Source organism: Triturus cristatus, chromosome 4_1 (assembly GCF_964204655.1).
Source record: "Triturus cristatus chromosome 4_1, aTriCri1.1, whole genome shotgun sequence".
In the NCBI taxonomy this organism is placed as follows: Eukaryota; Metazoa; Chordata; class Amphibia; order Caudata; family Salamandridae; genus Triturus; species Triturus cristatus.
The window spans coordinates 759047627-759070406 of record NC_140585.1 but is presented as its reverse complement, the minus strand read 5'-3'; positions in this window follow the sequence as shown (position 1 = coordinate 759070406).

The following is a 22780-nucleotide window of genomic DNA, read 5'->3' as shown; positions in this document are numbered from 1 at the left end:
CACATCTGCTGGCATCCGGCATTTCGCAGGTGGTGACAGCTGCGGTGGGTGGTGTATCCCAGAGTTGCCTGTCCCGTTCCTTCAGGAATTCATTCCCCCATTACATTGGCTGCATTGATGGGACACACATCCCACTCTGTCCACCAGCTGACACAGAGCACATCTACAGGATCAGGAAGTCCACCCACTCCATCAATGTGCATACCGAATGGAATGTTATTGTGAAAGGTCCCGTGGGTGGCAGAACCAAAAGGTGCGCGTATGCTATTTACAACGAGGTCTGCAAGTTGTCGCACAGTGAGGCGGCTTCCAGACTGAGAGCCATTGACCAAGCGAACATGGAGAAGGCCTAAGCCGTTATAGATATTAGCACTAGCACTCTCACTCCTAGGATTCATGCATGAGACAATGGGCACATGCAAGTACACGGCGCATGCAATGTACAAGCCCCGATTTCGGCGTGCGTCCTACGAGGTATCCCAGTGCCTGTGATTACACCTTCTTTCACTTTGCTTGCAAACGGTATTCATTTCAATATGATAAATGATGTTTGCTGCGGGATGTGAGTGGTAATCCCGTACATAACTGTCTCGCATGAAGTTGTCTGCTGCAATACTGTTCTTATTCCACCCCCGCATGGGCGGCGGGATGTTTCCATCTGACCTTCGATTCCAACCTTGAAAGCAGAGTCCAACTAGTTGAGCGGAATAGAGCGCCATTGTCCCACAAACAGGTGCCTTTGACTTCCCTCGTGAAATATTTGTCCTTCACGTTGCTACTACGCGCACTGAGGAACAGGCGCTTCTGAATACTGACCTCCCCTGCATTTCGGCTCTTTGATCCAATGTATTATCAATGCCTCGTCCACGACCGGCCTGGCTCAATTTGTGTGAACATGTGGGGCTCGGGTCTCGTGACCTCCTTCCACACTATTATTTGTGTAATTTCGGCATTTTACATTCACTGTTCCCGAGCATCTTTGGAGGTGTTCCGCTGCATCTGGCGCTGGTGGAAGGTGTGCTGCTTTTACTTTTCATACTACGGAATGGCTGCTCCTTCTGTGCCACACGAGCGCCTGTCCCGTCTGCATCTTCTTCGTGATAGGATGCTTGACTTCTATGGTACTTTGCCATTGGCGACTTTGAGCCTGGCTTATGGATTATCCTTCAGGTATTCCTACTTCACCTGCGTACAACCTGTATTGCACTGCCTGGATTGTCCCTTTGAATGGCCTCTGGATTTGTGCTTGACCAACATGCTGTCTCCGGTGCCGGATTTCGATCGACTGATGCGGCCCTTAGTGTCTCACGAGTTGTCCTGTTATGGTGTCCGGATCATGGAGTGTGGAGCGGCGCTTGGTATCCTGGGTAATTGGGACATCTCAGCGGCAGCCTACGACTTCTTGTCCATGAGCTATTTGGAGGAACATTCCGGGTGCCCTCAGATTGTGCTAGAGGCTCCGTTGGTTGGAGCACACGTATGTTCCTTTTCTTTACTCAATTGGATGGCTGAGACTTTTAGTGGCCCTGAAAATGATTGGCTGTTGGAAGCCGTGGCCACATATGCTGCCTATACATTCATGGATTGACTGGATAGTCGTCCATTGCGCCTGTGCTACTGGACAGCACCCTGGCGCGACATTCATTTCTTTTATTTCTCGTTTTTCTCTTCCTGATGGTCTGCTTGAGTCGTTTACTATATATGCATTGTGTTTTTTACAATTGTATGCTGCAATTAATTGGACTGTAGGACTTTGGCGCTGCATTGGTTATGCCCTGTCCTGCTCTGACCAAACTGAACTCTGCTTTCTCTCTTTTCTTGCCTATTACATATTGCTTCGCTCAAGGGGGCGTGTAGTGAGTTCTCCCTGCATACGAACATGCATTGTTCAGTTGGCATGACCGCGTTGAATGTTATGTAGCCATATTTGTGTCTGTGCACACGACACTGCGTTTACATGTTCTTTCTTGAATAAACTGATGACTCGAAAATTCCTTCAGACGAGTGCATTATGTTGTTCCCATCCCAAGCACTGCGCAGCGACCTTGGTCTGTACATGCTGTGACACACAGTCTGGAATTTTACACAATGCATGTTTTCCACTCTGGGTTGTTCGACCCACGATTTAGCCATGGCACACGCGCAGCTGCACATACCTGTAAGTTGGTGCTTTTAATATCACAGACATCATGTTTGTTGTTCAGACCGAAGGCGAGCCTTCCTGCGAGGAGACTCCTGATGCTCCTGTGATGTGATTTCACTGAGCTGATCTTTGAGGTATGGGGTCCCCTATTCAAGCCTGAGAGACCTTCTATGATGGCATGATTGTGATATTGGCTACTTGGTTAAGGGTAGGTGGTAGTATCCTCGGTATTTTCCGAATCGCTAAATACCACCTCGGTATTTACCGAATCGGTGGATTCCACCTCGGTATTTACCGAATCGGTGGATTCCACCTCGGTATTTACCGATTCGGTGTATTCCGATTCGTATTTACCGACTGTTACCGAATCGGTAACTGTTACCGAATTTTTACCTACATGTAACTTACCGATTCTAATTTACCGATTCGGTACGGCTCGGTATTTAAGAACCGGTAAAATTTATTTACCTACATGAGGCCCATAGTACCTACTTTAATTGGTTTTAATTCAGCTGCAATCTGGAGTGCAGGTTGTTCTTTTTGGCAAGTATCACACTCCTTTATCTATAAAATCAATAGAAATCTATTAAATAACAATTCCTAAATAGGTTAAAAAAAATAACCAATTATCATCAACTTTTTGACTTATGATCTCTAATAAGTGTACGTAGTATTTTTGGAAATAGAAAAACCTAAAACTTACAGTACCTGCCTCACTTATTTTTGAAAAATGTAATTATTTCAAGAACACCTGCAAATCATTAAATTTTAAATCAAAATATCCATAACATACAGCGTGTTTAAAATGGTATACACAATGGTATAGTTGTTAGATTGCTTAAAAAACACTTAATGACACTTTCAAATTAAGGCAGCACTTTTTCATAAATATAAATTTGAATTACTCAATATTCCATAAAATTAATGTATGTGGCAAAAGACCCTTCTTTTAGATAAAAAACAGCTATTGTAAATGTGGAATTCTTTTAGAATAAAAAAGTTTTACAAATGCCATATAAAACATTAAGTAAAGTATGAATTTTTGTTCACCAAAAAATTATTGGTGAATGACTAGAAAATTGCAAACTCACGGGGGGAGCAAGGTGGCGCGCTAACGGAATGGGCCCTCTCAATGAGGTTGCCGTAGCCCGGTACATTCATCCATAAATTATCCTGCTTGAATGTTGATGCGGCAGGTTTAGACTTTCTCAAAAGCAGCGGAAACCCTTCAGGCCACCTCAATGAAATACAGGTGAAGTTTGGTCCGCGACATCCGAAGTTAGATGGCCGGGAGGTGAGGCAGGGATGCTGCGGGTGAATACACGGAGGACTAAAGGACGGCTGACGGGAGTAATTGAGGCCGCGGTTGAACACGAGGCATTATGCCTCGGGGAGCGCCCTGCACACTGTACTTTCCCGAGGCGGCGGAGATCGGTGCGGGCTTGCACCCAGGCGGCGGCTCGAAGCGGATATTCGAGAGTGAGGGAGGAGTTGCTGGCACACCCGGCCAAGGAGAAGGGAGTACCTGAATAGCGGGGGACCCGTGACGCGATCGTGGCTTGGAAGCGGCTGAGGTGCAGAGATAAAAGGACGTGCGGGGCGGAGAAGGAGCCCCCCCCCCCCAGCTGCTGAGTCGAGTGCCGATAAAGGGCAGAGCTGAGACCCTGGAGCAGTTCGGAGACGGGGAGCGACTTCTGAGAAGGGGCATTTGAAGACATTGAGCTGCGGACCTGTGGGGACCCCCAATCATAACGGGCTGCTTTCAACAGGGAGTCTGGGATGTATGCACTGCTGGGGTCACTGCCTTAATTGCGGAAGGGAAACGATTTCGCAGACATTGAAGGGGCATCACACGCTTCAGACACCCGCGTTCATCGGTGCAGCCCACCTGGGTGCCGGATATGGATTGTCAAAGGCGTCGATAGTGCTGAGGTGGCAGCGGATCTGAAAGGGTGACCGTTGGGAGCAGGGTTCGCCACGCAGATTGGAGACCCGAAGAGCTGACCTGCGATTATATTACCGAGGGGCGATATCAGAGCGGATTGCCAGGAGGGCTGAGATACTAGCCGGAGCGGAGAACGAAGAGCGCGGCAAGGACTGGAGAGTTTAATGAGCAGCAGGGAGAGGATGCTGGACGGGAGACAGGAGTGTGACCTGGTGCATGCTGAGGTAGATGTGGATCGACGCTAGGCCTATACCACCGATACAGAGACAGTATGGGGAAGACAGATGCCAGGCAAACGAAACTGAATTTTGAGAAGGCGCGGAACCCAGGCCCCACAAACAGGTCCACCCCACGAGAGACGGAATGGTCCGCAGGAAGGAGCTGCGGCGCCAGATACAGACGTCCAAAGTATCCTGCAGGATAGCCGCCATGGCTTCGCCACTGTTGTTGAGAAGGTAGACCGCATGTCGACAACAATGGATGCCATAGTCCACAAATTCTAAGGGCATGAGGAGCTGCTAACAGCAGAGGACCGGCGCATATCAGACGTGGATGATGTGACCTCCAGCCAGGCCATGCGGCTTGCCCGGATGGATAATCTGTTGAGGGTAATTGCTGCAAAGAATGAGGACTTGGAAGCGCGCAGTCGGTGCAAAAATTAAGCGTACTGGGAATTTCGGAATGAACCAATGTTGGACGCTTTGAGGAATATATAGAAAAGCTTCTTTTATCCTCGGTTGCCACAGAAGCATTCTCAAGCTAGTTCATTGTAGAAAGTGCCCATAGAGCTCTTGGAACGTGGCCACAGCCGGGGGGGGGTGATGTGGGGGGGGGGGGGGGAGTCCGCGTCAGATTATTGCGAGACTATTAAACTACAGAGACCGCAATGTGACTCTGCGTGCTGCCAGAGGCAAACAGACTCTGACGTATGATGGGAATTCATTTTCCATATATCCTGACTTCACGCCCATGGTACAAGAGGAGAGGCGTAAATTTATGGAGGTCAAGGCTAAACTGCAAAAGGCACAAATTGACTATGCGTTGCTTTATCCGGCGTGCCTCAGGGTGACATATCAGGGAAATAAGCACTTCTTCACCGCGCCGAATCAAGTGGAAGACTTTGTAAAGCACCTGAAAAGATCGAATCGTACTGGTTGCGGAGGTCCGGCTGCGAAGCGGTTGGTGTCGGAGAGAGAGGCAGAGTACTCCCTGGAGGCTACTGCAAAGGGACACGAAGGGGTCACCCTCGAGACTTTATTGTACACTGTTTTTGAAGTGGCAACCGTTGAGACTGAGGCTGAGTACTGTTGCTACCTGATGATCTAAGCGAGCGAATTATCTTTTGTGCCGGGCACCCCTCTGGCCCCTGGAGCCCAAATGTTTCCTTGGGGGGGGAGCTTCGGCTTGTTTTTGGGGCGAGAGGTGATTGTGCGTCTACTTTGTGGAAGCCCCCAGCGGGTATTACCCTGGGGCGGTTCGCTACGCATCCGAGATGGGTGTTGTGGCATATACGATTGTCATGTTTGGATTGGGGAGGGCAGGGGGGGACTACATTGCTGGGAATTTGGGGCTGCTTCAGTGGGAGGGGGTGGGAACCAATGGGGAAGTTGATGGTTACAATATGTTTACCTCCAAGAAGGATGCTAATGAACATGGTCTAGGGAGGATTTTGGCTGAGTTCAAAGTTGTGCATCTCGGATTGTCAAAGAGCCTATGTGATATAATAGGAGGGTTGGCACCATACCATGCTGGAATAATACTTGGGGGCATGTATGTTGATCAGGAGTATGGCTGATTGTACGGTAGGCAGTTTGAATATTGTCACATGGAATGTTCGGGGGCAAGGGGACACGCGGAAGAGGCGAGAATTGCTTGCGAATCTAGACAGGCATCAAACACACATTGCCATGTTACAGGAAACACATTTTACTCCACAGGTGGCTGGAGGCTTTGCCACCAAGTGGGCAGAACACAGGATTTTCTCCTCCTAATCTTCTTATACGCGTGGGACGGCTATACTTAATAAAAGACAGGTGCCCTTTCATCTTGTGGGTTCAGTTGGGGATGCACAAGGGAGATATTGTATAGCGTGGGGGAGATTGGGCTCGCTGTCGGTTACACTGGCCTGTTGTTATGGGCCAAATTTGGATGACCCTGCTTTTTTCAATGCGCTTTGGCCCAAGATAATTGAGACGGGCTCCTATAATCCAGGGTGTGATAGATCGCACCCGGCCTCCCACCATTACAACAAGGCGCATGGGGATACTCAGGGACACAATTGATGAATATCAATTGGTAGACGCTTGCATGCACACCCGGGCTTTGATGAAGGCACACATTACACGGCGCAGGCAGCATCATGGGCGAGACTTGATTATTGGTTGTTGTCTAGGGGGCTGGGCCACGTGAACTAGAAGGTGCAACATCTGGCCAGAACATACTCTGATCATGCTCGATTTCTTCTCACGCTGTCCTCCACGGACCTCAGGGTGCCGAGAGGTGCCTGGAGGTTGCAGGCCACCATGCTGCTGAAAGAGGTCTTCTGTTGAGGAATTGCTGGAGGAAATACAGGACTTCTTTGCCCATAATAAAGGCTTAGTCGACAGTGTAGAAATTATTTTTGAGGCGTTAAAACTAACGATGCGAGGGTTCTGCATGTCCAAGGTGTTCGGGGTGCTGAAGAATCTCACTAACACATTAAACAGGCAGGAGAGGGAGGTAAAATGGATGGAGGAGGAGATGGCACGAAAACCATCTGCCACGTTTCAGAGACACACTCACGTAAGAAATATAGCTACAGCGGAATGGGAGACATGCTTTCAATGGAAATAATGGGGGGCATGCTGCTATGGAGAGGATGACAGACCGGGGAGGTTCATGGCATCCTCATTTAGGAAACCTAGCTATTCAAATTATATCCTGGAGATTGAAGAACTTGAGGGTGAGGTGTACCGGGATACAGCTAACATTCTTAGCACATTCACGAGGCATTACAGGCAATTGTATACCACCACCAGAAAGGATGAGTTAGATATGGAGGGTTTCTTGGGGGATGTGGTGCTGGGGTCGCTTATTGATGTGCAAAGATAGTTTTTATGTGCACCGTTTGAGTTGGACGAGGTTCTGGAAGCTGTTATGGGTATGCAATCCGTGAAAGCCACTGGAACGGATGGCACCCCTATTGAATTTTATAAGACGTATATAGATATTATGGACCCCGTTCTGAGTGAAGTCTACTAGGAATCGCTGGAGGTGGGCACCCTTCCTGCATCTATGAGGGAAGCACTTAAAGTCTCGCTGCTGAAGCCGGGGAAATTGCCTCGGCAGTGTGATTCCTATAGACCAGTATCCCTCCTAAATTGCGATACTAAGGTAATAGCCAAATTAATTGCCAATCACCTGAATTTGCTCTTGGAAAATTTGGGACTCCCGGAACAGTCTGGCTTTGTGCCGGGAAGGGCAACATCTCATAACTTATGGACACTGTTTGCGATTCTTATCAATGTCTCACATGATTTGCCTCTAGCGGCCGTTTTCCTTGACGCCACTAAAGCGTGCAATTTGGTAGAGTGGAATTATATATTTGGAGTAATGCTACGAATGGGCAAACCCCACCTATTTTTGTCCTGGATCAGACTACTAATATAATGTACCAATATCAAAGATACTTATAAATGGACACAAGTCGCCGCCACTTACAATCATGAGGGGTACCCGACAGGGGTGTCCACTCTCTCCACTAGTCTTTGCCATTGCAGTCGTTCCGCTAGCAGGGAAACAGCGGAAACATCTTAATGATAAGGCATTGAGATGCAATCTGCGGCAGATCCTTATATCCTTATACGCAGACGATATTACATTATATATCCGGAATCCTCAAGATAATTTTAACCCGACACTGCGGGAGTTTCTAGTGTTTGGGAAACTGACGGGGATTCATATATACTGGAACAAATCCAGTATATTCCAACTAACACAGGCAACGCATAAATTTACGTTGGATTACCCCTTGGAGTGGTGTGATAAGGACCTGCGCTAATTGGGGGTAAGAATGACGAGGGACAAAGAGGAGCTTTAGAGATTCAATTATGGTAGTGCAATAACACAAATTGCATACTGTGTGACCCGATGGGTCACGCTCCCCTTGTCCATGGAGGTGGCGAATCTCTTTGATTAAAATGGTGCTCCTGCATCAATTAATCTACTTATTTCAAAATATCCCGTTTTATCCAGGGAGAAATTTCTTTACGACGCTCATGTCAGAGCCAACGCAACTGGTCTGGGGAGGTCGGCAGCCGAGGCTGCAATGGGAGGTGCTTAGTAGCCCATACTCACAAGTAGGATTTGGGGTGCCACACTTTGAACTATACTACCTCAGCGCGCAGGCCCACTACGCTTGGTACTGGGTGACACAGCCAAAGTATATACCACAGGTGGCGGCTGAGCATTGGCTTGCACATCCGATACCAATATTGCACGTAGGGATAAGACACCAAAGACGGTCACTTGCACGATCGAGGCTTAGCGTCAAATTGGGCGCATTTTAAAGACACACATGCAGTACACGGCTTTGTTACCACTCACGTACCATCCAAATCTGCCTTTAATGCAGGAGACACTGTGGCATAAGTTCAGGGAAGAAATGAATATTCAGAACTGGGGGGACTTGTATCACGAGTGAAGGTTTCACACTGCAGGGCAGATGTTGCGGTGTCCAAACCATACCCCACTTGATCCGTTTCTGTATATGTGGTTGAGACAGGGTATTCGAGCTATTACTCCGAACTTCGAGTGAACCAGTGGCGTGTGCTCCGGTGCATGTAATTTTGAAGTGCAAGACGGCCACACGATTGGTCTCATTAATTTACAGAACAGTACACAGTCAAAGGGAAATAGCTGACCCGCTCTCTCGTGCACGATGGGATGCGGAGCTTACTGAGAAGCTTTCAGATGAGAAGTGGGAGTATTGCTGTATGCAGACTAAAAGAGTGGCGGCCAGCAGTACACTCCGAATGATACACTAACATTACCTGCCTAGACTATAATACACACAGGTTGATATGTATAGGTATCGGCTGAGAGAGACGGATAGCTGTGCATCATGTGTGGACCCTGGGGCACATTTTCTGCCCCTGGCGTGGGTGTGCCCAGAAGTAAATGCCTATTGGCGACAGGTCTTAGAGGCGCTGACTCATATGGTGCATACGCAGGTTGACCCCACACCATAGATGGCGTTGCTTGGGTATGTCAAGCCGATACAGCCAGCACATAGGAAACCTGTGGAAATCGGGCTCTTGATGGCAAAGAGGAGGGTGATTTGTGGATGGGGCAGGGGCCGAGCCCCGAAATTCAAGGATTGGATTACTGATCTTGTGACATGCCGAGAGAAGCTTGATACATACTCTGAGTTATTGCCTAGTGTTTCTGGTCCACGAAACATATGGGCCCCCTTGACCAGTAATTTGCTTGAGTATGCGCTGGTGACATTGGGTCCGAAGACAGGAGGGTTGTCACACTAGAAGGCCGGAGGCTGCGTGTATGGGTATGGAAGAGTACTGGAGCACAGAGATGAAGAGTTGCTGAGTTCTCAGGTGTCGGCCACACACCACTTGGGATAGTAGACTGGAAGGTGTGCTGTGAAAAAATATTAGGAGGCTGACCTACGTGGTTCTAATTGATGATTAAAGTGATGGTGGTGTCATTTAGTACAGTACTTTTGCTACTTGGCCCTCGAAGGTCTCACTGAGTTACTGCCATATTGAGAAAGTGTATATGTTTATGGCGACAATGCATCAGAAGACATTATTGATGTATTACCAATGCATTGTGTATTTATGCCACATTTCTGAATATGCAACTTTTTGGTAAAAATAAAAAAATAAAATAATAAAAAATAAAAAAAAAATCCTAACACCCATTGTTCAATATCAATGGTCATATGTGGCCAATAAAATCTGCTGGTAATACTTTTTGAAGTTTTATTTATCCCAGTATGGCCACCAATACGGGAAGAATGAAATTTAAAAAAAAATCTTTTTGCAGCTTCTGCACCTTTGATCACTTTTGTGCTTTTTCCTCTACCATTGTACACCAAACTGCCATCTATTAGAAAAAGCAAAAGTTCAAAGCATTAACAAAGTATGCATGTCAAATAGAAGCCAAATCTAAAAATGTATCTCTAAACATACTCAAACATATGTAAGTAATTAAAATATGTCTACAAACTAGTTGATTCAAAAAACCCATATTTTTTAACACGGGATTTGGTTATGAAGCCATGTAATAGAAGCCATATTTTTAATATATATATTTTTTTTTAAATGTACTTTAAAAAATAAAATGTTAAAAATTGCACAATTACAAATTGGCCGTAAAGGGCTACGAACAAGGGTTGGAACCTTAATGGCCACAACAAAACAGGCTGGTTGTTTTAGTTTGTGAACTGCTTATTTCAATGGAGGAAGTCATAAATTAAACATGGAAGTTTTGGCGGCTTGCTTTTGACGGGCTTGGAGAATCTGTTTGTCATTTGGAATTTAGCCTGTAATATCAAAGGCATGCATATTCTCCCTTGCAATTAAAATGTTGTGTTTTCAAACACCTTTCCGTGACGACGTTTGTGACACCAAAAGGATGTTGGAAATGGAGTAAGGGGGGGAACCAGCATTGATTACTTGGGTTGACGGCCTCTGGTTGGAGACCAAGGGTGCACACAGATATGGGGCTTCCCAGTGGATTCCTGTTCAGAATCGCAGGCACCTCGATGTGTGCGCCACTGGGTGCATGGCTGAAGAACAAATGTTACTTACCTGTAAACTGTGGTTCTCCAGTATTGGTGTATTTCATAGATTCATCTGCTTGAATATTCCCGTCGTCGAAGTGGGAGTCAAAAAGCAATAAGACTCATCTATTTTAATATACAAGAATAAAATCCATATATAACTCAACATTATATATTTCATAACAACATACAAAGTAAAATGTACCATAGGATAAGATTGACACATAGGAATGGATTGAAAAAGAAATCAGTTTACTGATATATCCATGAAGTTTTTATAGTCCAAACTTCAGGCAATGAGGGGCAAACACCCTCTCGAACCTTCTCCTCAGAGGCTCAGGACCTCAGATGTTATTAGCACAAGAGTAAAAAAAGAGTCTTAGGCGGAGAAGAGAGCCTCTGAGGGGAGGAGGGTGGTTTCGGATGTGAATCTATGAAAGACAACAATACTAGAGAACCACAGTTTACAGGTAAGTAACATTTGTTCTTCTAAAGTATTGGGGTGTCTTTCATAGATTCACATGCTTGAATAGACTAGTGAACAGTAATCATAAACCATTAAGTTGCAGTCTCAAAGTTGCATGAAATACAATGACATAGCATCATAGAATCAAAAAAATAAAAACAACCCTAGGAGGAGGGAATTAACAGAGGCTCAACTTATTCGAAAAGATTTAGAAGAACTGCTTGGCCCACTGCAGTATCGGTTTCGTTGATTGCCTCCAGGCAGTAGTGACTCGTGAAAGTGTGCCTGCTGGACCACGTAGCTGCCCGGCATATCTGATTAATGGGCACACCATCGAATAAGGCAGTTGTTGGAGGACATCGCCCTTGTATAATGCGCCCACACTCATGATGGAAGAGGTTTTCCAGGTTTCTGATGGCATAAAAATATTGATGAAGAAATCCAACGTGCAATAGTTGGTTTGGTAACAGAATGTCCCTTACAGAATCGCCCATAGGCAACGAACAGTTTGTCAGATTGGAGAAAGGGTGCTGTTCTGCTGATATAAAATTTGAGGCACCTCTTTAAGTCCAAAGAATACAGACTCTGTTCCGCTGGAGATTGCGGATGAGAAAAAAAGTTTTTAAAATCACAGACTCATTAAGATGAAAGTCGGACGGCACCTTTGGCATAAAAGATGGGTTTGTTTGAAGGATAAAACAGTGTGATTTAAATTTGAGGAAAGGAGGCTGGATTGTGAAATTGTGCATGTCATTCACTCGACTTGAGGAAGTCAGAGCAAGCAGGTGGGCAACCTTCCAGGTTATGAATTTAAAATCTGCTGCGTGGATTGTCTCAAAGGGCGCATTTATAAGTTGCGCAAATACGATGTTAAGACGCCATGTGGGTGGAGGAGGCCGAATGGGTGGAAACATCTTGAAGAATCCCTTATAGAACTGTTCATTCACTATAGAGGAACAGAGAGAGGAAGAGCCGTCATGGCAAAAAAGAGAAATTACTGGAAAAAATACTTTTAGACTTAAATGAGAAAGTCAAGACTATGGCAAATGCAAAAAAGAAAGGCAGAATTTGTTCCGGAGAGGCGTGCACTGGGTGGATGTTAGCAGACGAACACCAATGGCAGAAGCGTTTCCACTTTAGTTTGTAGGTATTCACCGTGGAAGGCGCACGCGCCCTGGCAAGAACCTCTATGCAGGCAGGCAAAATATTTAAGTGACGAAATTCAAGGCACTCTGGTTACAGGCCGACAATTTTAGCAAACTGGGATTCAAATGGCAGATACAAATGTTGTTAATCGTGAGAAGGTACGGCCCGGGAGTGAAGAAGGATGTGCTCGCATTGTGAGCAGAGCAGTAACTCTGAGAATCATGCGTTCCGAGGCCACAGGGGAGCAATCAGGAAAATGTGAAATGGCTGTCTCTGCATTTTCCACAACAGTCGAGGTACCAGCGGGATTGTTGGAAAAGCGTAGGCCAATATCTTGCAACAGTCCGTCTAAAGTGTATTCCCGCACGACCGGTTGTGGGTAAGCCAACCTGTGTAAGGCTGGCATTTGCTGTTCTGCGGAGTTGAAAAGAGATCCAAGCACGGGTGACACCAGAGGCTGAAGACGAAATCCAGAGTCGGCTGATGCAACTCCCACTCGTGTATCGATGACGTGGACCATCTGAGAGAATCAGCCAGAATGTTTGAAATGTCTGGTAGGTGGTCTGCTGTGCGCGTGATGTGATGGAGTATGAACCAAAGCCAGATCTTCTGAGCTATCTGGGAAAGCATCAGAGATTTGTTACCGGCCTGCTTGTTAAGTGCTTGCTGGTGGTGATGTAGGTTTGAATGAGTACTGATTTCTCTAGCCGCAGAAGTTGGAACGATTTGATTGCACAGAATATCGCCATCAGTTCTAGCATGTTTATGTGCAAAGAACATTGGGACAGATTCCACTTGCCTTTTGATGGACAATCCTAGAAGGTGACCGCCACACCCTTCCAGGGAGGCATACGTGGTAAGGACGAGTTCTGGAGCCTTTGCCAAGCATGAAGTCACATCTGCGAGGTTGCGTCCACCAGCGCAGAGCTTGTTCGATGAGAGAGGTTACGAAGATACGGTCACTGAATGAACCGGAGAAATGGCGCAACTGCTTGTCCAGTTCTTACTGAATTGGACGTCTCCTCAGTCTGCAATGCGGGATCAAAAAAAACTGAAATTTGATGAGACAATTATCCAAATGTGGGAAGATTTTAATGCGCCGCAATCGTAGATAGGCCATCACCGGGACGAGGACCTTCGTAAAGACCCGGGGGCGTAGCGGAGACCAAAGTGCATGACTCTGAATTGAAAGTCTATGTAGCCTACACGGAAGCACAGGTATTTTATGTGGCGTGGTAGAATCGGGAAATGGAAATAGGCATCCTATAGATGAATTATCGACATAAAGTTGTCGATAGAGAAGCTGAATAATTTCCCTCCGTGTAAGCATGCATAAAGTCTGATCCTTTACAAACTTGTTCAGAGCCCTCAAGTAGAGGATAGGGCGCCACTCTCCATACTTATTTAGCATGAGGAAAAAACGTGAATAGAAATCCAGCCCCTTGTGAGTCTTTGGAATGACTTAGATTGAAGATTTTTGGAGCATGAGTTTGATCTGATGGAAAAGCTCCTTGAGATGAGCGGGAGGAGAACTGATTTTGGGGCTGTTCCGAGTGAATTTGACAAATTCCAGAGCATGCCCTTTTGAAACAATGTCCAATACCAAACGTTCTGAAGTTATTTGTGACCAATTTGAATTTAATTTCGAGATTCGTCCTCCAATTCTGATGGGGGGGCCTTTAGTCTGTTGTTGATAAGACTGAGGAAAAATGCTGATTTCCTTGATTGTTTGAGCGGTATTGTGTTGATCTGCCACAAAAGTAGTAGGTGGTGCTGCGTCAACGAGCACCCAGAACAGGCTGTTTTTTAAACTTAAGTGTGCCAAAGGGAACAAGCTAATTCTTTGTCCTTATTTATTATTTGGAGCACATAATCTACGTGCTGGCAAAACAGCAACTCCCCATCAAAGGGCATGTCGAGTATTTTTGCATGTAATTCATGGAGAAAAGAAGTAGAGCGAAGCCAACCGTGCCTCCTTAGAACAGCTGCACAAGCTAGCTGGCGAAAAGCAGTTGAGGGAATATCCACAGAGCAATCGATGATCTATAGTGATGCTCTTTCTCCCTCATGACGTATCTTGAGAGCGTCCTCTCTAGAGTGCTCTGGGAAGAGGTTAATGAAACCAGCCTTCTCGGACCACATTTGGTGGTCGTATAGACCCAAGATGGACATGGTATTCGCTGCTGTGACAGTTGTAGAGGAATTGGTTTAATTATTTTTACAAATGGCATCCAAGCAATGACCATCAAGGTCAGGTGAAGAGGTAATTAGAGAAGAGTGATTGTTTGAGTGACGTTGTGCCAAGCGGGTGATCACAAAATACGTCTTTTCCTGGGATAAAAGGCAAGCAGGAGAAGAGTCTGGAGCCTTACATTTTTTCTCCAACCGCGTGAGAACTGAAGGAATTTTATTTGGTGTTTTAATCAATTTCATACCCTTGTTCAGATAAAATCAACTATGGGCACAGCCCGACCATGCTTCTGAAGCTGAGCTTTAGAATGATATAGAAAGCAATCCTCCTCTCTCACTAACATTGGAAGATGAAAACGCTGTGCCGCCCTTTCCATCAACCTGTATTATCAACAGGAGGTGAATTCATTGGTGACCCCGGAGGCAGAGCAGGCGAATTGATCTGGTAATGGTCCCAGTCAGCCATAGAATCATCATCATCGTCACCCGGGAGTTCACCTTCTTCTGTAAGCGGAAGCATTTCAGAGTCACCCTCTGTAGGAGGTACTTGTAAAGGGACAGATTGTGTTGGTTCCGCCAGCGGCCGAGGAGGAGCTGGAGTATTTGGAGGCGATTCTCGTTGAGAGCCGTGGGAATAAAATGGGAAACGGCGGTTGTAATCGTCCTGCATAAATTGGAGATTAAAAATGAGGGATAATGGCAAATGTGCCATTTGAATCTGCGCAGGAGGTTCCTCCTCTTGCTCCTGAGAATAATGGTAATCCTGGTCCTCATTGTCAAAATCTTGACTTTTTATGAAAAGGTCAGATGGACTGCGAGCAGCCCGTAATGTTGTATGTATGTCATCACCCGAGGCAGAATCATAATCATTGGCAGAAGGAAACAGTTTTGGCGGTGGTTGAGTTGTTGGTGGCATTGTAATGTAATCCAAAACAGCCTGACGACGCCGCATGAGCGAATCGTCGACACCAGCAGGCGTTAGCGTAGAAACAGGCACCAATGGAAGAGATGCAAAATTTTTCTTAGACGAGAGACCTGCCATAAAGAAAAGAGACAACACCGTCGACGAAGCAACCGTGGACGAAGCCACCGTGGAAGAACCCAACACCGTCAACTAAGCCACCACCGTCGACGATGTCACAAGCGTCGACGAAGCCGCGGTCGACAACGCCGCCTTCGACAAAGCCGCCGTCAACGAAACCTCAGTCGCCCCCGTTGAGGAGGATATCTTCTTCAAGATTGTCGATGAAGATTTAGATGTTAACGTGACAGCCACAGGTTTATTAGTTGTCGACGAAGATATAGGAATCGTCGACAAGACAGCTTTCAAGAAGACAAAAACAAACGTCCACAAAGATAGCGTCGACAAGCTACCAACGAAGGCATAGGGAACCTGCTGAAACCCGTTGTTAACGTCATCGACAAAGTAGTAGAAGCTGCAGATTTAGACAACGTAGTGACCATCGACGGTCTGGCACATTTATGAGAGGAAACATGCGCTGGGAGAACCACAGATGCCCGAGAGTGTGATATCGGGAGCGTGGGCGTAGCAGCATAGTGTATTGGCACTTCAGCAACCTACAAAACTTGAAGCTTTCTCTTTTTAAGAAAGGGGGAGGGCAAGTCATGCACACTGAGACGCTTAGAGGATGCTCCAGTGCGTCCCAAAGCCACACTTTTGCCTTCAGCGAGGATTATCTGAGACTTTAAACTTCTGTATCCACACAAGGAGGCGGCCCTCTCTATCCTTTAGAGTCTTCTGAGAAAAAGTCCTGCAAATTATGGAGTTTCCTAACAGATATTCAGGGTAGAGGCAGTATATAGACTTCTCGTTAGGGTCCTCTGACTAGAGACTCTACTTGACATAAGAAGCGCAAGGACGGAAAATAGACATCTAACTTGAAGACATCAGGAAAAGTTTATGATATACAAAACCTGAGGAAAAAAATGAGCAGAGCTCAGGGAGACTCCATTCACACGACATGCGTTAGAAAATCAGAGGTCCAGAGCCTCTGAGGAGAAGGTTACAGAGGGTGTTTGTGCCTGATTGTCTTGTAATTGTACTATAAGAATGACCTGGCTATGTCAGTAAACTGCTTTCTTGTTTAATCTATTCCTATGTGTTAATATTATCCTATGTTACTTTTGACTTTGTATGTTATTTTGAAATATATAATGTTTATTTATATATGTCTTTTAATGTTATATATTTGTACTTATTTAAATAGATGAGGCTTATTGCCTGTTGTATGTACTGTGTGACTCACACTTTGACGACGGGGGAAAGACACCACAATACTGTAGAACTGGTTTCCCTTACCGTCAAAGAAGCTCACATTGAGAACAATGAAAGGCGAACAGACAGTGTTATTTGGCATTGTAATAGGCAGTTTGGGACAAACGACAAGGTGTTATTGGAAGCCTGTAACGAGTCGAGTCTGTGCCAGGCGGATGGAATTTTGATAGATATCAAATAAAGGACCTTCAGATATTTAAAAGTAAAGATAAATAATATGCAATATGTGTTATTAAAAAATGTGCTATTTAAATATAAGTTATAGGATACCCAAATAATATTTTTTAATTAAAACAAATCCCTTAAGTGCATGTCTAGCATAAAGTTTTAATAAATAAACAAATATTTAAAAAAATAGAAATACCGTCTATGGTGAATTTTTTCGACAGTCTACGTAAGCCCTGCTTCTGGATTTTGCTGTAACCTTCCGGATACACATTACTGCGCACATATGCAAGAAGCTCATTGTATTTTGTAGAATCCATTGCTCCCTAAAAGCAAAAGAAAAAAATTAAAGTTAGGAGGACATCATAGATGGCAGTACACAATTTTTCCATGATAAAATTGGTATGAAATATGGATAATTTTGTACACATGCGTTACAAACTTATGCTTTAAAAAACTGGCAAAGACTTGGAGCCTGAATTTCGTTTTTCAAAGCACGTACCAGGAGGCCACGCAACTAGGAAATAACTGTTAAACAGCACAGCAGCAGACCACACATATCTAGAATAATTTCATGGTCTGGCGGGCAGCGTGACAGTCAAGCAGAGTGGATGTTTAAAGGCTAAAATGTGAGACTTCAATTGCAACACAACCGGACCATAAGTGGACGTCATGGACTGTTTATGTCATTGTCACCTCTAGGGGTACAACATCCATGATTATGCGTGAATGAGCGTGTCTTTAACCCTGGGGCAGCTAGCTAGTCTCATTACGACCTGAATCCGAAGCTGGGGGGACTCACATGAAAATCTACTATGTTGTTAACACAAGGGGAAAGATTAATGTTTGAATTAATGCTCCAAATGCTAGGTGCAAAGGTTGAGAGCCCCTGCTTGGAGGTTGAAAGCTTTGACAGAGGTAAGGATATTGAATTAAAAATAAGGGAACAATCACAGCTTGGATAACACCCTCATTAAAAGTAGGTAGAAGTGGTGCAAGGGATCACGCATACTATTGTAACCTGAGAGTCTGTGATATAATAGAGGATAGACACCTACATGAACACCTTTCTGACTATAGTCCTTAATTTGTTTACATATTACTTTGTAGATTATTAATGACAAGGAGGAGGTAACTTACCTGACCACTGATGGACACTTCAGCCATGTCAAGGACAACTCCATCATCAAACCAGTTTTCAAAGTATTAGGAGCACTCGAAAGTTAAAGTCAACTTCTGGCCCAGTGGCATCAACTCCATGATTGGTATGAATACCTTTTTGGTACTCAGAACACCAAAACTTCAGATCTGCCATCCAGCACTCCTGTAGACCCTAAAAGGAAGCACATTGAAGACTCTTGCGTAGATACCAACTCTGTTGTGGATTGAAAGAAAGGTTTTTGTGATGCCCAGTCACCCTCAACCCATCAAACAAAATTGATGATCTAGCGGTTACCATCAGGATAACACAATTCTTTAATTAGAGTAGATCCATACGAGTCCCACAGACCGCGGACAGAGATGGTGACTCAAGCAGGGCATTGTGCCCGGCAGAGGTAGTTCAGGCTGCAGATCCCTAGGCAGTGAGCAATATATTGAACCCTGATCACATCTTACACCCCAGGTCACCATAATAAAAAATGGACCATTGGTTAGCAACTTGTATGGCTCCCATAATTTGGAAACGTCTTGTCTAGGAGGTTAGAAGCTGGTAATGGCTGGAATTTTCAAGAATGGCCAAGAAGGGGAAATTATCCATCACAACAGAAGTGTACCCTTATATGGCAACGTTGAAGCAAAAAGTATCCGTGATCCTAAAAAGGGCATGGACCATTAGTTGAGGTTGTGACTGGATATACTAATGGACAATCCGGGACATCATGCCTAAAAAAGTAATATTGTGGATGTTTGAAAGTCATAGTTACCGCATATGTATGCAGAGACCCTATCGAGCTCTGAATGCTGAGGAGACATTTTTCTTGTGAATGCAATTGAAGCGATTTCAACAGAATGTTGCCAAACGTAGATGAACAAAGTTAAACCATTGTTAGAGCACCAGGCAAAGTCTGAAGCAGTCGCCATGTTTTTTTTTAAACAAAAAATAGTAAAGTAATTGTGTAAATTGTTAACAACTTCAACTACTTTGAGAATCAAACGTTTCTCCACCCAGCGTGTTTTTTGTGCAGCCAGGCTTGGCAGGGGGTGCTGGAGAGTCCGTCCCAAAAACAAGACTCCTCCCGGTCTGCAGTATCACGCAGAAGACAGTGACAAGAACAAAATAATTTTTTGATTTTAAACACTACCACATCGTCCAAATACCAGATTGTACACATACCCCTGGGGCGGTCGAGGAACAGGAAACAGTTCTTCGAAAAACCAACAAGGTTTGAGTTCTGAGTTCACAAGATCTATAAAAAGTGCCATACTATGATTTTTTTGTACACTATTGTGATTTTTTAAAGTGGTATGCATGTTTTTTTAAAGAAAATCTAAAAGGCTTTAAGTTAGAGTTTAGAGATCACCCTACTGATTTGGTACGTAAAAGTAAACTTTCCTTCCTTAGGGAAAACATTTAATTAATAGACAGAAGATTTAAGATCTCATGCAGAAAAGGACCATGATGACCGCTACACTCCACCCAGGGCGTTTCATCATCAACATGTTCACGATGAACAACATGTAGGATATCGCCCATCGCCCACTGATGCAGTGGCTCACTTACCACCACTTCAACATAGAAGGTATACGTGTTCTCATGGACCTTGAACCGTGCCAGTACTTGATGGTCTGCCTTGAATTCAAGGATCCATACCTTTAAATCGTTATATTTATGCCCTTCACAGAATTTTATTTCAGTTACAGTGGAAAGCACATCTATTTGTGTTTTCCTCGCTCCCTTTCTGTCTCTGCTCCCATCCTTGGTGCATAAACCAGTTTATGAAGTTGGTGTTGGAGCAGCTGCGATGTAAAGCCTTCAGACTGATAGTCTCTAAAAAAAATATGCTTATAATGAACCCATTTGTACTCAACACTTGCACGCTCCACTGCAACAAACTGTAAACCAGTTATAGTCCCGGATGTTTGTGGTCTACTAATCCAAGTAATATCTCATTTGCTCTATGTAGATGAAATTCAAATAAGACTCAGTCCACGCACATGTGAACTTTCCTTCTCGATAATTGAACAGGAGCATAGACTAACTGCAACGTACAGTAGCAAAAGCAGAATATCGGTTTGTCATCGGGCACAAGTGGTGGAACTCCTAACGTCATGAATACAGGTCATATTTCTGGTTCAGATCCATTACAGGGCCCTTCATCGCCTTAAGTGATCACACCTACTTAGAGGCCACACTTATTAACAATTAAATGGCCTTTAGGAGGAAGCCATGACAGGAATGAAATGCTGATTCTCTCACATGTAGGCGTAGATCTGTTTGGCCATTTTCAGCTCCCAACCAGACATTTAGCGATAATCACACGCCAGTGGTTCAAACGGGGATGCTCGGTGCATGGCTATATCTACCAGCGGAAAATGTTGTTCTGAAGAACAGTCTGTACTAAAATGGGCTAATTTAATTACAGGATTGTTTGTGGTGAAGTGTCGGAGTTGGGTCAAGGAACAATTCTGTGTATTCCTCAAAAAAGACAACGTGACAGCAAACCGATACATAAATAATCTAGATCGTACCGAATCAAAAGTCCTATAGGATCCGGTGCAAGATCTGTGTGAATACTGTCTGTCCAACATGAGATGGCTATAGGTGGAAGACCTTACGGGAACGTCAAACAAATGTGAAAACAACCGCTCCTGCCATTATAAGGCTACCAGTCTTTGTAAAGTAGACCACAAGGTATTCTAAAAACTGTAGTAACGTTGAGGGACTTATTCATAGATATGTTTTCATTCTTTACTGGATGGCCAACAGGAGGCAAATTACAGATGCAGCACGGAAGCAATTGGAGTAGTTGTATTGATTCAAGTATGGCATGTGGAGCATGGTTATTAATTTACCCCATTTAGAATGCGAATAAGAGTTTAAAAACAAATGATGACAACGCTGGCAGATCAGGAGGTGATGCCCACAATATCGAGGGTACAAGGAAGGTTGCCAGTACTATTGAGACCTTTTGTGATTTTTCAATGGGTGTGCTAAAATTTCATAATATCGTCCTTGATTATAAAGGGAATCCCCTTCACCTCCTTTTCACATGAATTCCTCACCTGCATGTCTAGCGAGTAACATTAAATACATTAATTTTACAGGACTTTGGACCGAGAATAACTTACTTTTAACAAGTTATTGGTCATAGAGATCTGGCTAAAAATTCCTGCTCAAACTGTTCAAGATGTGTGAGTTGGTGACTTTGAAAAAAGAAAGATCGGATTCGGGATGATGTTGTCAATTTCTTAAATTCTTTGCCTCATTTTTTTTATACCGACAAAAAGTCAAGATTATTTGTCATTCAACACGTTAGGATCGGAAAGATTGGCTGGAAATGTACCTGAAGATGGTAATCCAATCATACTATCCCTGCCTAGCCGCCGTTGGTAGTACACCCGATGGGATGTGAACAAAGTCTTAAAGTAGTTGTAAACATGGATAAATAATAAGTACTTGTACAGAAAGAAGATGTCATTAAAACTGGCAACTATTCTATGTTTTATATCCTGGTGCAGGGTTTCCAACATGAGGAACTGTAATCTCACTGTCCTAGTTTTCACGCATGAGTGTGTTCCATTTAATATATTTGGAAGACATAATTGTAATTGAAAGTCATTGTCCTAATCTGCCTTTCCAACTGGCGTAAAATCATGTTTGGTAATAGGGCTCGAGGCTTATGAAGAGGCAACAGTGGATATACGTCCACAGTGAGTAAGACAACTGCTCAAAGCTCACAATAAAACACACGGTGCAGTTTCATTACCTGCGATTGAGAGATGATTTTGCAGGGCTATGCATAAGAAATGAAGAAACACCGATTAAAATTGAGCCTACTCTGTTAGTGGGGCAATGCCATCCATAGATTTCTGTATAGGGCTATTGCTCAATAATATCCATAATTCGGGAGATTGTTACTCTGATTCAAAATTTTAAAAGATTATATTTCATCTCAGTTACATAACTGGTATCTTTGTTGTTGGTCAAGCTTTGAACAAGCCTAATCCACAGCCTCAGTCCATAACATAGAATGCAAAATTTCCTCTTGTAAAAAGGAAGGGTTCAATTCTATTAAGGATGGGTAGGCAAGGATTCAACCAAGTGATCATTCAAAGCACATACCAGAAATAATACGTATGCATATGAAATTACATATTTTAATTTATTGTGATTGTACTTGCTTAATTGGATTGTTATCCTGGCTTCTATTTTGTTCTTCAAATGACTTGTTTATTAGGAGGATGAACGGTTTGTTCCAATATTCCAGATTTCAAAGGTTTATTTGATTTGGTTGAGGATGAACGTAAACATCGAAAATCCCAATAATTGCTGCATGTGATCTAAAAAGCTAAAAAAAAAGAAGGCTAGAGAATGTTTGATGAAAAGTGATTTAATGCAATGCTGCACAAGTGGACAATTTTGTTGTATATTTTCAGTTGCCATTTTGCAAAAAATACTGGAAAATGTTTTTAATTGCAAATTTATA